General features: G+C 41.3%; 1 long non-coding RNA gene across 2 annotated transcripts; it reads left to right on the forward strand.

Moving 5' to 3' along the window:
* The first annotated feature begins 369 nt into the window (after positions 1–369).
* Positions 370–11,049, forward strand: LOC104852168. 2 transcript variants are annotated; one of them, XR_777431.2, is made up of 4 exons: positions 370–495; positions 1,097–1,591; positions 6,315–6,437; positions 10,900–11,049. It is a non-coding gene; the product is annotated as an uncharacterized LOC104852168 (long non-coding RNA). The 2 variants fall into 2 exon arrangements; XR_777432.2 differs by lacking the exon at positions 1,097–1,591.
* The last annotated feature ends 437 nt before the right edge of the window (positions 11,050–11,486 follow it).

The following is an 11,486-nucleotide window of genomic DNA, read 5'->3' on the forward strand; positions in this document are numbered from 1 at the left end:
ACAGATCTTCTAGGAGGCAGGATCAGAGGAATGCGCCTACCCCACTCACCCCCGCCTCTCTCTCTCCCTCTCCCTCTCCTTCTCCCCCTTCCCCTCCCCTCCGCCCTTCTCTCTCCCCATTTTTGAAATGACTCCAGGAGTGCCAGATGTACAGACGTTTCCAGAAGAGTATGGAAGGAGAGGGCGCACATTGAGGGAACCAAGGCCCCCTGAATATGCAAGGAGTATGAGAGCCCCTCTATTCATCGCCGCGAGGTAGACTATTAAATCTCTGGAAGCCTTCCACAAGGCTCCATGACGGAGATCCATTACGGCCTCCCTCAGGTTCCATTGAACACCAGCGAACAAACATATGGCGCGTGAGTTCTAATGGAATTCCTCACCGCACGCGGGCTCTGCGCAGAGCTCTGCGCTGGAGGAAAGTAGCTTCAAGCAGCCTTTGATGGCAGCTTCTCTTGAGTGGTTTCTGCCGCGGGATTTTCCTGCTTTCACCAGGTAGGGATGTGAGGTACAGGGAAATTTGTTCTCTTTTCTTGTAAAGCATTTGGCAAGGAATGCAGAAAACTTTCCCTGTCCCCAGCTTTTAGAAGAGCTTAGGAGCCAACCTTGGACAAATTCCTGCTCCCCACACCCCACCTCTCGGTCTCCTCCTATGTAAAATAGCCACAGGCAAAACCAGTTGTCTGTGTTTTGGGTGTTGTGATAACAGAACAGCTCTGGCCAGAACTATATTTTGGAAAGCATTTCAGCTTTGAGTAAGGATCACAGTCCTCCTGGATTTTTTGTCTTCATCCCGTGTCTGTATGTTCACTGCATAAAGGAACCAACCATGTTAAAAAGAACAAATGTAGAGTATTGAGGACCTTGCTGTTAAGAAAACATCCTCTATGAGTACTCACAGGTTAGCTCTAGGGTTACTACCCTTTCCAAAAGCATACTTTTAGAAATAAAAATATCTCTTCTCTTTTTGTCTTCCCCTCCCCACTCCAAAAAAAATCACTACAGAGTAAAACCCATACTGATGATTTTGACTGATCAACTGAAGAAATTTAGATAAATTTGGCTTTTCATTAACTGCAGCTGTTGTTTCTTTCAGTGCTTTAATGCAATTTATCATGTGAACGTGCTGGCTGAGAAGCTTTGCCTGAGTTCCATTTGCCTTCAACTGTTAATCCTACCAGTATGAATCCAATTTCCATAGTGAGCCTTTTAAAAATGCCCCTTTTCCCTTTCCTTTGGATTGTTCTTATTGGAAAGTTATGCTTTCAAATCATTTCCTTCTCTTTCTCCCACCCCACTTCTCTCCCTGTTTTCTCTCTATCACATACATCATTGTCAACAGTCTATCATTCCAACCCAAAGTCAGCTTTTTTACACGTTGAAATCTGAGTGCAAAAGTTCAAAACCCCTACAGCAGTTCTCCATTTCCCCACTTCGCTCCAGCCAATCCCTATCCCCACCTACTTACTATCTTGGAACAATATTGACTGTGGTCACCAAATTCAAACACACAATTTGAGATTTCCAGCTCCAGTGACATGAAGAATGTCGTGTGGTTCCACATGACTCATCTGTGATTGAGAGCTGCAAGGTGAGGTGATAAATGACCCCCCAAACAATAGAGGCTTATTTAAATTAAACTATTATTCATTTATACAGTCTGGTGACTCATGAGTCTTGGAACAGAGGAAAAAATGAAGTAGGAGATAGCCTCAGAACTTGTTTCCTGCTAATGTTCAAAGAGTAATATGATGCTAGTCTTTATGTGGTTTCTCACTATTCTTACAACTGTAGTTACCATCTTAATTGTTATATTGTTTCTCTCAGAAGAGGAGGAGGAGACAGGCTGTGTTTCTTTGTGGATTTTTTTTGTTTGTTTGTTTTTGTTTTTCTTCTTTTCTTTTACACTATGATGGATTAAACATCAAGAATAATTAAATGCCATGGAGTGGTAGCCAATAATTGAGCACTGGTATCTTTGAGGAGAATTCACCCAGGAAAGAAGACAATAGAAACATCTTAGCATCATTTGTGTCTTTCCTGACTTCATTTATGCAGGTGGGGATCCCAGTATTTTAAACTAAAGTGAAAGAAAGAGCAGACTCCACAAGCTAATAATTATTCTGTGGTGGGAATGAGAGTGTTCAGAAGAACTGAGAGTGTTCAGAAGAACCAGACACTTATGTTGTAACATTTTCCAAAGAAAAAAAAAGGGGGAGTTTGCTCCTGTGCAGTCTGGCAAATGGAAACAACAAAGAATGTGGATCATTTCAGAGACTTTAGAAACCAGATGGGGGCATTTTCAAAGGTCCTGATTCTGGAGTTTTAAGAGAATAAAAGGGGGCAAGGAAGCAAGAGAGACATTGGCTAATTTATCAATACTTGATGGACTGGGCACAACTTCCAGTTCTATTTAAGAACCAACTACAAACAAAATTGCTAGCACATGGCTAAGAAAAAACTATATGAAATACAGGAGGCTCAGAAATGCTCACTGCAACCTTATAATTTTTTATGAAAACCAGAAGATCAAGGTCAGTAATGTTGAGAAGGACTTTGAGTTCAAGCTCATTTTGAAATGCTGAAGCCAGTCACTTGGACAATGTTCTACTCATCTTGTGAAGTACAGACATCTCAGCACACATCAGTGATTTTATTCAAGCAACAAAATTGGCCATTTTAGGAGTAGCAAAATTTGTGAGACATATACACCTTGAAAATATGTCATCCTCTACCAGTAACCCAGTGTTCTGTGAAGAGAAGTCTGTGAATTCTTATGTGTTTACCATAAGAAGTATCTCAATTCCCCCCACAGTTTGGGTGATAACTAATATCTCCGCAGAATGGCACCTACGTGTATCTCATTTCTTTTATCTGATATCTTGAATTTCTTTTCCCTGCAACTTAGTCTTCCTTAATACTAAGGCACTGACTTTTGAATCCATATTTCCTGGGTTATCTCCTTTCAGTATCACATGCTTTCAGTGGCTGGTCACTCACCCACAGGTCACAGATAAAGTAACAGACAAGCCAAAAGTCCAGCCAACAAAAACAATAAGGCCTGACCAGAAGCTGTCAGCACTTTCTAAGGAAACCAACACACAGTGCCCTGAGCTATGTGAGAGCCTGTTGGGAACAGAGAGAACAGCTGAATCATCCTAACTGCTAAGTAAACGTCAAATTCTTAAACACCAACACCAAATCACCCTTCTCTTTTTGTCTGAAGTACTACCAGTTCTTGACCTCGAAATGTGCCCTGAAACCTGGAGCTCCGCAACATCCTTGAAAAAATAGCACTTTTGCAGGATTCCAGGGAAAGAAAACAAGAGAAGCTGTGACATGGCCCATATTGAAGACTTCAAGACTGTTCTGAAAAGCTTTGGTGGAGAGCCAGCACTGCCGCTGTGCTTGAGGTGTTCGAGTTCTTTCTCCTCATTCCTCAGAGCATGTCACCCCAAAGACTCCAGTCCACAAAATCAAATGTAGCAGCATAGCAGCTGAGTTCCAACAGAGTTCCTTTCCAGATCCTCCCTTCCCAATCACCCCCTTTCCATCCCTGTTTACTGCTCTCCCCACCCCTCAGTGAGGGTGAAGTTGAGAGAAAGAAGACAGGATCCAAAAATCACCTCTCACTCTCTTAACCTGATAAAAATAAAATACATGTCAACAGTGTATATTTTTTACCACCTCAGGCCATACTTTTATCATGGCTTTTGCTAGACAACTCCTATTCAGCATTACTGTTCAAGAGTCTAGAGTAAATCAACTGGTAAATAGTTATTTGAATTTCTCCTACCATAGATATAATATGCTTTGTAGCACAATCTCGGGTTCAGTGCCAAAAGTTCAAATTCCTGACCTCCAACAAAATTTGCAGAAGAATCACCCACTATGATCATTCCCTTGGACACTCCAGCTCCCTTGGAGATGCAAGCTTCCACCCACTGTACTAACTCATTAAGAAGTGATCAAGAACTTTACACCTTATTATCTACCTTCTCAATGAGAATTAAGATTCTAAAATCTAAGGTGAGAATAGAGAGGAGATGTGCTTGATAATTATTGAACCTTCACTACATACCAGGCACTCCACCGGCACCAAGAATGTTAACAGCAGCCCAAAGGACCAGGCAGCTTACTCTCGTTTCATGAGGTCTGCAGTAACAACTTTCAACCAATGAAGAGAGTTGAAGAGTGCTCCCAAACAGAAGGGACAGAGCTGGGATTGAAATCCAGGTCTGCTCTCTCCAAGCCACTACTCTTTTTGGGAGATCACACTAATACCCCAAGTTAAGGAGGGGAGGATAGGAAAGCAATGGCTGCCCATTTGCTCTCCTTCCCCATCATTAAGAAAATGGAAGGAGACGGACTTTAGAGCCAATAAAACTCATTCCCTGTCCAGGGCTGGGATACTATCAGAGAAAAGATGACCTTATGCTAGTTTAATTGATAGAACAGATCCATGAATAGATGCCAGTGGCTCCCAGAGCCCAACTGGCCTTTGGGCAGATGCTTAAAATCACAAGCAATGCCAAAGTCTCCAAGAAAATATTTTTTTTATTTTTTTAGAGAATTGGCATTTAAAAAATGAAAAACAGGGGAAAACCACCAAAGTAATCAGATAACTCTGCTCTTTATAGTATAGCTTTGCTTAGTATTATTTTTATACTGAATTACTTGAGAAAGGCAATATTAAGATCTTTTCATGCTTGAGATCTCAAAAGACCTTAATCTAATCTGAGAGGGTCACCCTCAAAACTCTTCTCTTATGCCCAAAATGGAAGCCACAATATTTGGCCTTCCTACTGAGGTCACATAAAAAGGGCCACTAGATTACCAATTGATGAAATTTTCCATGCTGTCTCCCACTGTTTCCTGACCCCTCTTCAGGGGTTGTAAGCCTTGAATGTCACCAAGAATATGAAAACTGGCAAGAGATTATCAACTACCAACATACATGAGTCATTTTCTCTGTATAAACCTGATATTTATAAAGTATAAATATCACATATACTTTTTATATTTATCATGGAATTCCTCAAATGGAGAATCAGGCACACTTACCTGTGCAATACCTGGGCCAACACTAACTGTACGAGATGGACCTGTAGGAGTTACCTTCCTGCACAGCTAGGATATGTTCTTCCTTTAAGAATTCATCAAACAAAACACTAAAGTTGCTTGGATTTGGCCCCTGTATGCAGCCTCTTCAGCCTTAGTGAATCCCTATTCTAATTCCTGTGGTCATTTCCACCTCAACACCTTCCCAAGAGAAATCAGCAGGATAATTCTTAGAAACCAGAACTTTCTAACACTGCTGCTGACCTAAGACTTTGGCATCTTTTCTGGTCTTTTATTAAACAATTATTTGACTTGTGGGTTTAAGGTAACCTGGCACTCTCAGTAATGATGCAGACCAGGCCCACCTGGTTTCCTTATCTACCGAAAAGAGGCCTCAAAAATATAAATCAAAATAGGGACAATTGCAATATCTTACCATTTGCTCACATTAGATAACTATGTCTCATTTTTCTTGGACCAAGAGTTCTCATCCTTAATCTTGACTCAAAAACACCTGGAAGAGCTTTCAGCAGCATTATCTTAGTCACTTTCCCATTATTAAGACACAATACCCTACATCTAAAATTTAAGGTTTATTTTGGCTCACAGTTTCAGTCCACAGTCAGTAGGCTCCAAGACAGAAACAGCATGGTGGAAGGGCCTGGGTAGAAGAAAGCTGCTCACATCGTGATGTCCAGGAAACAGAAAAGGGAGGACCTGGGGTGGGAGATATGCCCAAGTCATGCTCCCAGTGACGTGCCTCTGCCACCTTTTTTTTTTTAACCAAACTCACTTCCAAACAGCACATTCAGCTATGGTTTTATCAGTGGATTAATCGCTGATGAGTTTAGCACCCCTCCGATCCAATCACCTTCCTCTGAACACCACGTCTGAACACGTGAGACTTTGGAGAGACTTTCTAAATCTAAACCATAACAAGACCTGTGCATGGGTTTCATCCCAGAGATTCTAATTCATTTGCTCTGATCTAGCATTAATGCTTTCTAAAAGCTCTCCAAGCGATTCAAGATTGAGAATCACTGTTCAACCTAGATCATATTCCAACACACATGACAGCTTCCCTTTTATTCTTCCAAAAACTTGAATGTTTATATTTCAAGCAAACTAATTCTGTGGATCTCAGGGGTGAGAGAAAGTCTTTAGCCTCAACAGTGCTGGGCATGTCTCAGGATTCATTTACAACCAGCTAACACAAGTACGACTCCTCCTTTGCTTCATTCTTTTTAATCCAGGTCTCTGGGCAAAGGACTCTTTAGTAGCTGTATATGCGGGAGAAGCTCTGCTTTATGGACCAGACTTAGATTCAGAGAGGAAACTCTCCCTTCATAAAAGTCTTCAGCAGAAAAGAAATGGAAGTAAGTGATCCTGGGGACTCCAGGACACTGGGAAAAGATCTACAGGCCTAATGAATTAGGATGACTGAAAATCAAGCTGATCTACATTGCATTCTTAACAATAACCCAAGCCTTCAAAGAAAGAGAGAGAGAGAAGGGGCAAAAGGGCAATAGATCCCCACTATAACACTAGGAATGGGTATCTGCAGTTTATCTCTGGACAGGGACTCTGAGCAACATATCTGGATTTCAAATAAAAACATCTAAATTAACCACATACGCTATTGGTTATAAAATATTTCACAGGAAAAGGTTACAAATATTATTGACAAGTATCACCTTTTACAAAATAGAAATACTTGAGGGAGCAGATCAAACTGTGAAAACTATGCCTATCAAAGCTCACCTCAATATTGCCTCGATAGTTGTCATTAGGTAAAAACAGATTTACCAAAAAGGAAGCATCTCTGTCTTCCACTGTGACCAGCTCCAAACCTTGAAACATCATTGGTAACTCCCTGTAGCAGAGGCTTTCTAAAGTCTTCTATCCACTGTTCTTATTTAAGAGATGTGGAAACAAAGGCCAGAAAAGAGAGATGTGGAGATAATGTCACCAATCACATTAAAGCTTATCTAAGGCCAGAATCCATGGGTCCTGGCTACTCCATCAGGGTTTCTTTTACTAAACAGAGCAGCCACGGGACAGGTGCTCCCATACATGGACCTTTTGGGGTGAGGGTGAAAGACACAGTAAGGGTGCTTCCCTGAGAGAACATGTGTCTGACAAGAAGTAGAGACAAAAATTTGTCAAAATTTGGACAAAAGCATGTAATTCAAGTTCTGACACAGATGTAATATCTGGTAATATGGGTGGGATAGGACCTTCGAGAACCTTCTCAAGGGTGTTTTAAGGGAACAGCAAGCACAAAACTTAAAAACAACTGCCCCCAGCTGCTCTGGGGGGGGTCGCTGTACTCTGACTGCAGCTGTGGAGAATTGTTGTTGAATTCCATTCTCCGTGTTGCTCTAAAAGCATTTCAAAGAGGTTCAGAAAGAGCTGGGTGCACTTTGGCAAATTGAAAACTATTTGTGACTAACCATCCATCACCATCTCTCAACTTCACCATCAGAAAGAAGTGGGGGCCAAGGGGGCAGAAGGCCAGACCCATGTCAGGAGGGATGCTCGCATTCCCAGTTGCCCCTGTCTCTCTGGGCAACCCTAGAATAATATATGTCCCTTTGTGTCCCTACTAAGGAGATTTTAGAAGTTAAAAAAAAAAAAAAGATTAAGGAGCTGCAGACACTTCTGTTTGACATATACCTGCTACTCAGGAATTGTAAGCATCTGTGAAGTTAAAATAGAAAGTCCTTCCCATGAACATTCTTCTATAAACACTAATTCTGGAGACACAGAAACACTAATTCCTTTGCTCCATTCCCACCCACTATAATTGCCTCAAAGCCAGGGACATTTGTTAAGAATCGTTGTTATTCTGTCTTATAGAATAAAAACGTTACCACAACTCTTCCTGAGACTTACACAGAATGTGTTTTTTGACAAGTGGTGAGGAAGAAAAGAAAATGATGACGCTTAGAAAAAAGAGACATATTTTATAACCCCATTAATGTAAAGTTCAAAAATAGGCCAGGCTGCACTGTAAAGTTTAGGGATGACTTCTAAGGTGAAAAGCCAGGAATTAATTCCTGTAAGCCTTAGAAAAATGGTTAATTTGGGAGTACCAGGGAGGGTAGTGGTAGGTAGATGCATACAGTGGCCAGCAGACTTTGAAGAACAAGTGATGTCCTACTTCTTAACCTGAGGGGTTGCATGAATGCCTACCAAGTCACTAAATTGCACTGGCTGTGCTCAAACTTTCGATCCTGCCTCAGCCTCCCAGAGTACTAGGATGATAAGTGTGTGCCACCATGCTCAGCTTTCACAAACCTTTTCAAAATCATTTCACAATGGCTTTTTTTGAAGATCAAAATGAAGGGATGTATCTCAGCACCTAGCCCCTTCACCTGTATAAAACCTCATTTGATCATTTTCTCACTCAAGGCATGGACAATCCAAGGAGTGACATGCTGGGTACAAAAATTAAGGAGGAAGTAAAGTTTAGCCCCTGACTCTATCCTGGTCTCTAGGTTTTAGAAGGTAACAGATTGGACTCTTTGAACTGCTCATTTTCAGAAGTTAATTTAGTCATATGAAGTGCTCTGCAAATATTTTTAAAGGAATGAGAGATTTCAAAGGGGTGCTTATAAGAAGGTAATATTAGACAAAAACATAATGAGGGCTATGCTGGTATAATTGCATTGTGGGCTGGGGCCCACTCATCCTGGCTCTTCTTTTGGCTCTACAGTGGCCTCACAGGCACTTGGAGAGACCTCTTAGACTCTTTAGGATATAGTTTAAAGCCACAGGTCTGAGGAATAACCATTTGTTACCTGCTAATAACCTAGAGATCAGGAAAGTAGTTAGGAACTGGGATATGGGAGAGATAAGCAGTCTTCTTCTTAGAACTAAGATGGGAAGCATTTAGGTGCCAGGTGGTGAGGGACTTGGCATAAGACTCAGGACAGCTAGTGAGCACTGTCTACTACCATTGAGATGGGTGGCATGCTGACTGGGGACCGAGTGTGCACATGAGCGTAAGAACGTGTCCAAAGGAGAAAAGAACATAAAGAGAAACCCCTCCTAAAAGCCAAAAATAATAAAAGAAGAAGTCTGAGTTATTCAGGAGCTGGAATAAAAAGGGAGATGAGGGACACTATGGTGGAGCAAGAGACTGAGTTGGAGAGAGAGGACAGAAAAAAGAAAGAAATTTTAGGGTGGAATGAGGAAAAAAGAGAAAAGAGAGAGGGAAAGAAAAAGAATTTAAAGGTCCTCTTTCAGGCTATCTCTGATCTCATATTATACCACATGCACAAGGAAACACAGCTTCCAAATGTCCCTGGGGAGTCTTGCTAATAGTGAGAGTGGTAGGCAACACAGAAAGTCTACAGGGAAAAGCTTTGGGTCACACAGAGCTTTGTGTAGCTTTCAAATAGCAAGTAAACAATGCCAGCCCCATGTCCCATAGGGACCGAAGCAAAAAGGCTGATTTTTCAGTAGGGCATGTACCATGGCAAATGGTCAAGCCTCTCCTTTCCTTCTTTCCCCCTTCTTGAAATGAAACAGAGAGACTAGAAGCATTCATCAAGTGGTTCTCTAAATTTCTCCAAGTAAAAGAGAAAGAGGAATACTTCACATTGGCCTTTGTCTTAGTCAATTAACGATGCTATTTTTTTTAAAAAAATACCATAGTCTGGGTAGTTTCCAACCAACAGAAATTTATTTCCCACAGTTCTAGACTGGAAGTGCAAGATCAAGTGACCAGCAGATTTGGTATCTGAAGATGACTCCTTTCTTGGCTCTTTCTCTGTGCCTTCACATGGCAGAGGGGGTGAGCTAGCTCTCTGGGGTCTCTTTTAGAAGGTCACTAATCCCATTTATAAGGGCTCCAGGCTCAAGACTTCATTAGCTCCAAAAGGCGCCACCTCCTAATACTACCACCTCAGGGTTAGGATTTCAATGCCTGAACTTGAGCAGGACACAAACACTAAGCCCATAGCAGACTTTAAGCTACGAGGCCTTTCAAACAGTTATCTCCAGACTGAAAATCCTTGCTTCAGGCTGGACACATCTTTTGTTCTTTTTCAAATCAAAGAGAACAGAACAGGAAAAGGTGAATACATCTGTTTGGGTTCTCCAGATCACAGTCAAGCACTTCCCTATTTCATCAGATCCCCACCCCAGTGCCCCAGCCAGACTGTAACTCCAAGGAGCCATTCGGGCAGCTGTGCTTCTCTGATGTGTGTGTATCGGGGGAGGAATGCAGTATTCAGAAAATAGTACGTGCTCATAAATATTAAGTAGCAGTAATAAGAGTAACAGCAATGATGATGGTATATATTAGCAGCCAAGGAATTGCTATGCTGGGGCTTTTCAGTGTGTCCCTATTAACACTGAGAATGTGGATAGGAGTTGTGGAGGTCCCCAGGAAACAGTAGTACAAGCAGAGAATTTACTAAATCTGCACTCAGTCACTTGGTATTTGAAGATCTGCAAAGTGTCAGGGCTGATAAGAACTATTCTGGCCTGTGTTTGCTAAGAAGCCAATTGAGAGACAGAGTTCCTCCATCAAGGCAAGATGTTCTGGTTACCCTCAGAGTCATGCTTAGCACAACTGTGAAAGTCACCTGGTGAGCACCTGTGTGTTGCCTTCTGTGAGCTTCCTGAGAGAAAGGACCTGGTGGACAGTGACAAACAAGAATATTCCTAGGGTATCCCCACCATGGAACAGCTGCGCTGAGTGCTAGTTACCTCCGGAAAAGTCCCTTAGCGATCCCCCAGCACCCACTTTCTCATTCCTGACAAATAAAAGTTGAAATTCGTCTTGAGAAAACTTTCACTCTTTAATAGCATTCTTCCTCCTCCTAGGAATCCAGGGATGGCGCTCCCTACCATGCTGTGGCTCCGAGAGGATGGCAACGCTGGGATAATCCAGCAATTCTCTGCCTCTTCGTCACAGGACACTGTCACAGTCGTAAAAATAACTGATGTTGCCAATAACTTTTATTTGTTTGGAGCTGCACCTACCATCATTACCTCATTAAAAGTGAAAATAAATATTTAAAATACTTATTGGCTAATCTGTTTGAAAATAGCAATACCAAATCAATTATATATTACCACAAAGAGCATTTTTATTTTTTAAAAAACTATATATCAAAATAAATAGATGAAAAGACTGGAAATGTTCTACATTTGAAAAAATGCTTTGCCTAGCTTAATAAAAGCTAGATTCTCATATTTGCTTCTGCATTGTCTACTGAGATTGCTTTGTTTGAAACATATAAAGAAAATCGCCACTCAGAGAAATGTGCAAAATTTTAAAAAGATATTTAATTTAAGTAATTTCAGATTATTATGGATATTCTTTTTTGACATTACACCAACGCTTGACTGTGCCAATGCAATATTCCACAAAACTTCACCAGCACTAATAAAGAATCTCATCATTCAAC

The sequence above is a fragment of the Fukomys damarensis genome, unplaced genomic scaffold, assembly GCF_012274545.1.
Source record: "Fukomys damarensis isolate Sample0158 unplaced genomic scaffold, DMR_v1.0_HiC HiC_scaffold_2, whole genome shotgun sequence".
NCBI lineage: Eukaryota > Metazoa > Chordata > Mammalia > Rodentia > Bathyergidae > Fukomys > Fukomys damarensis.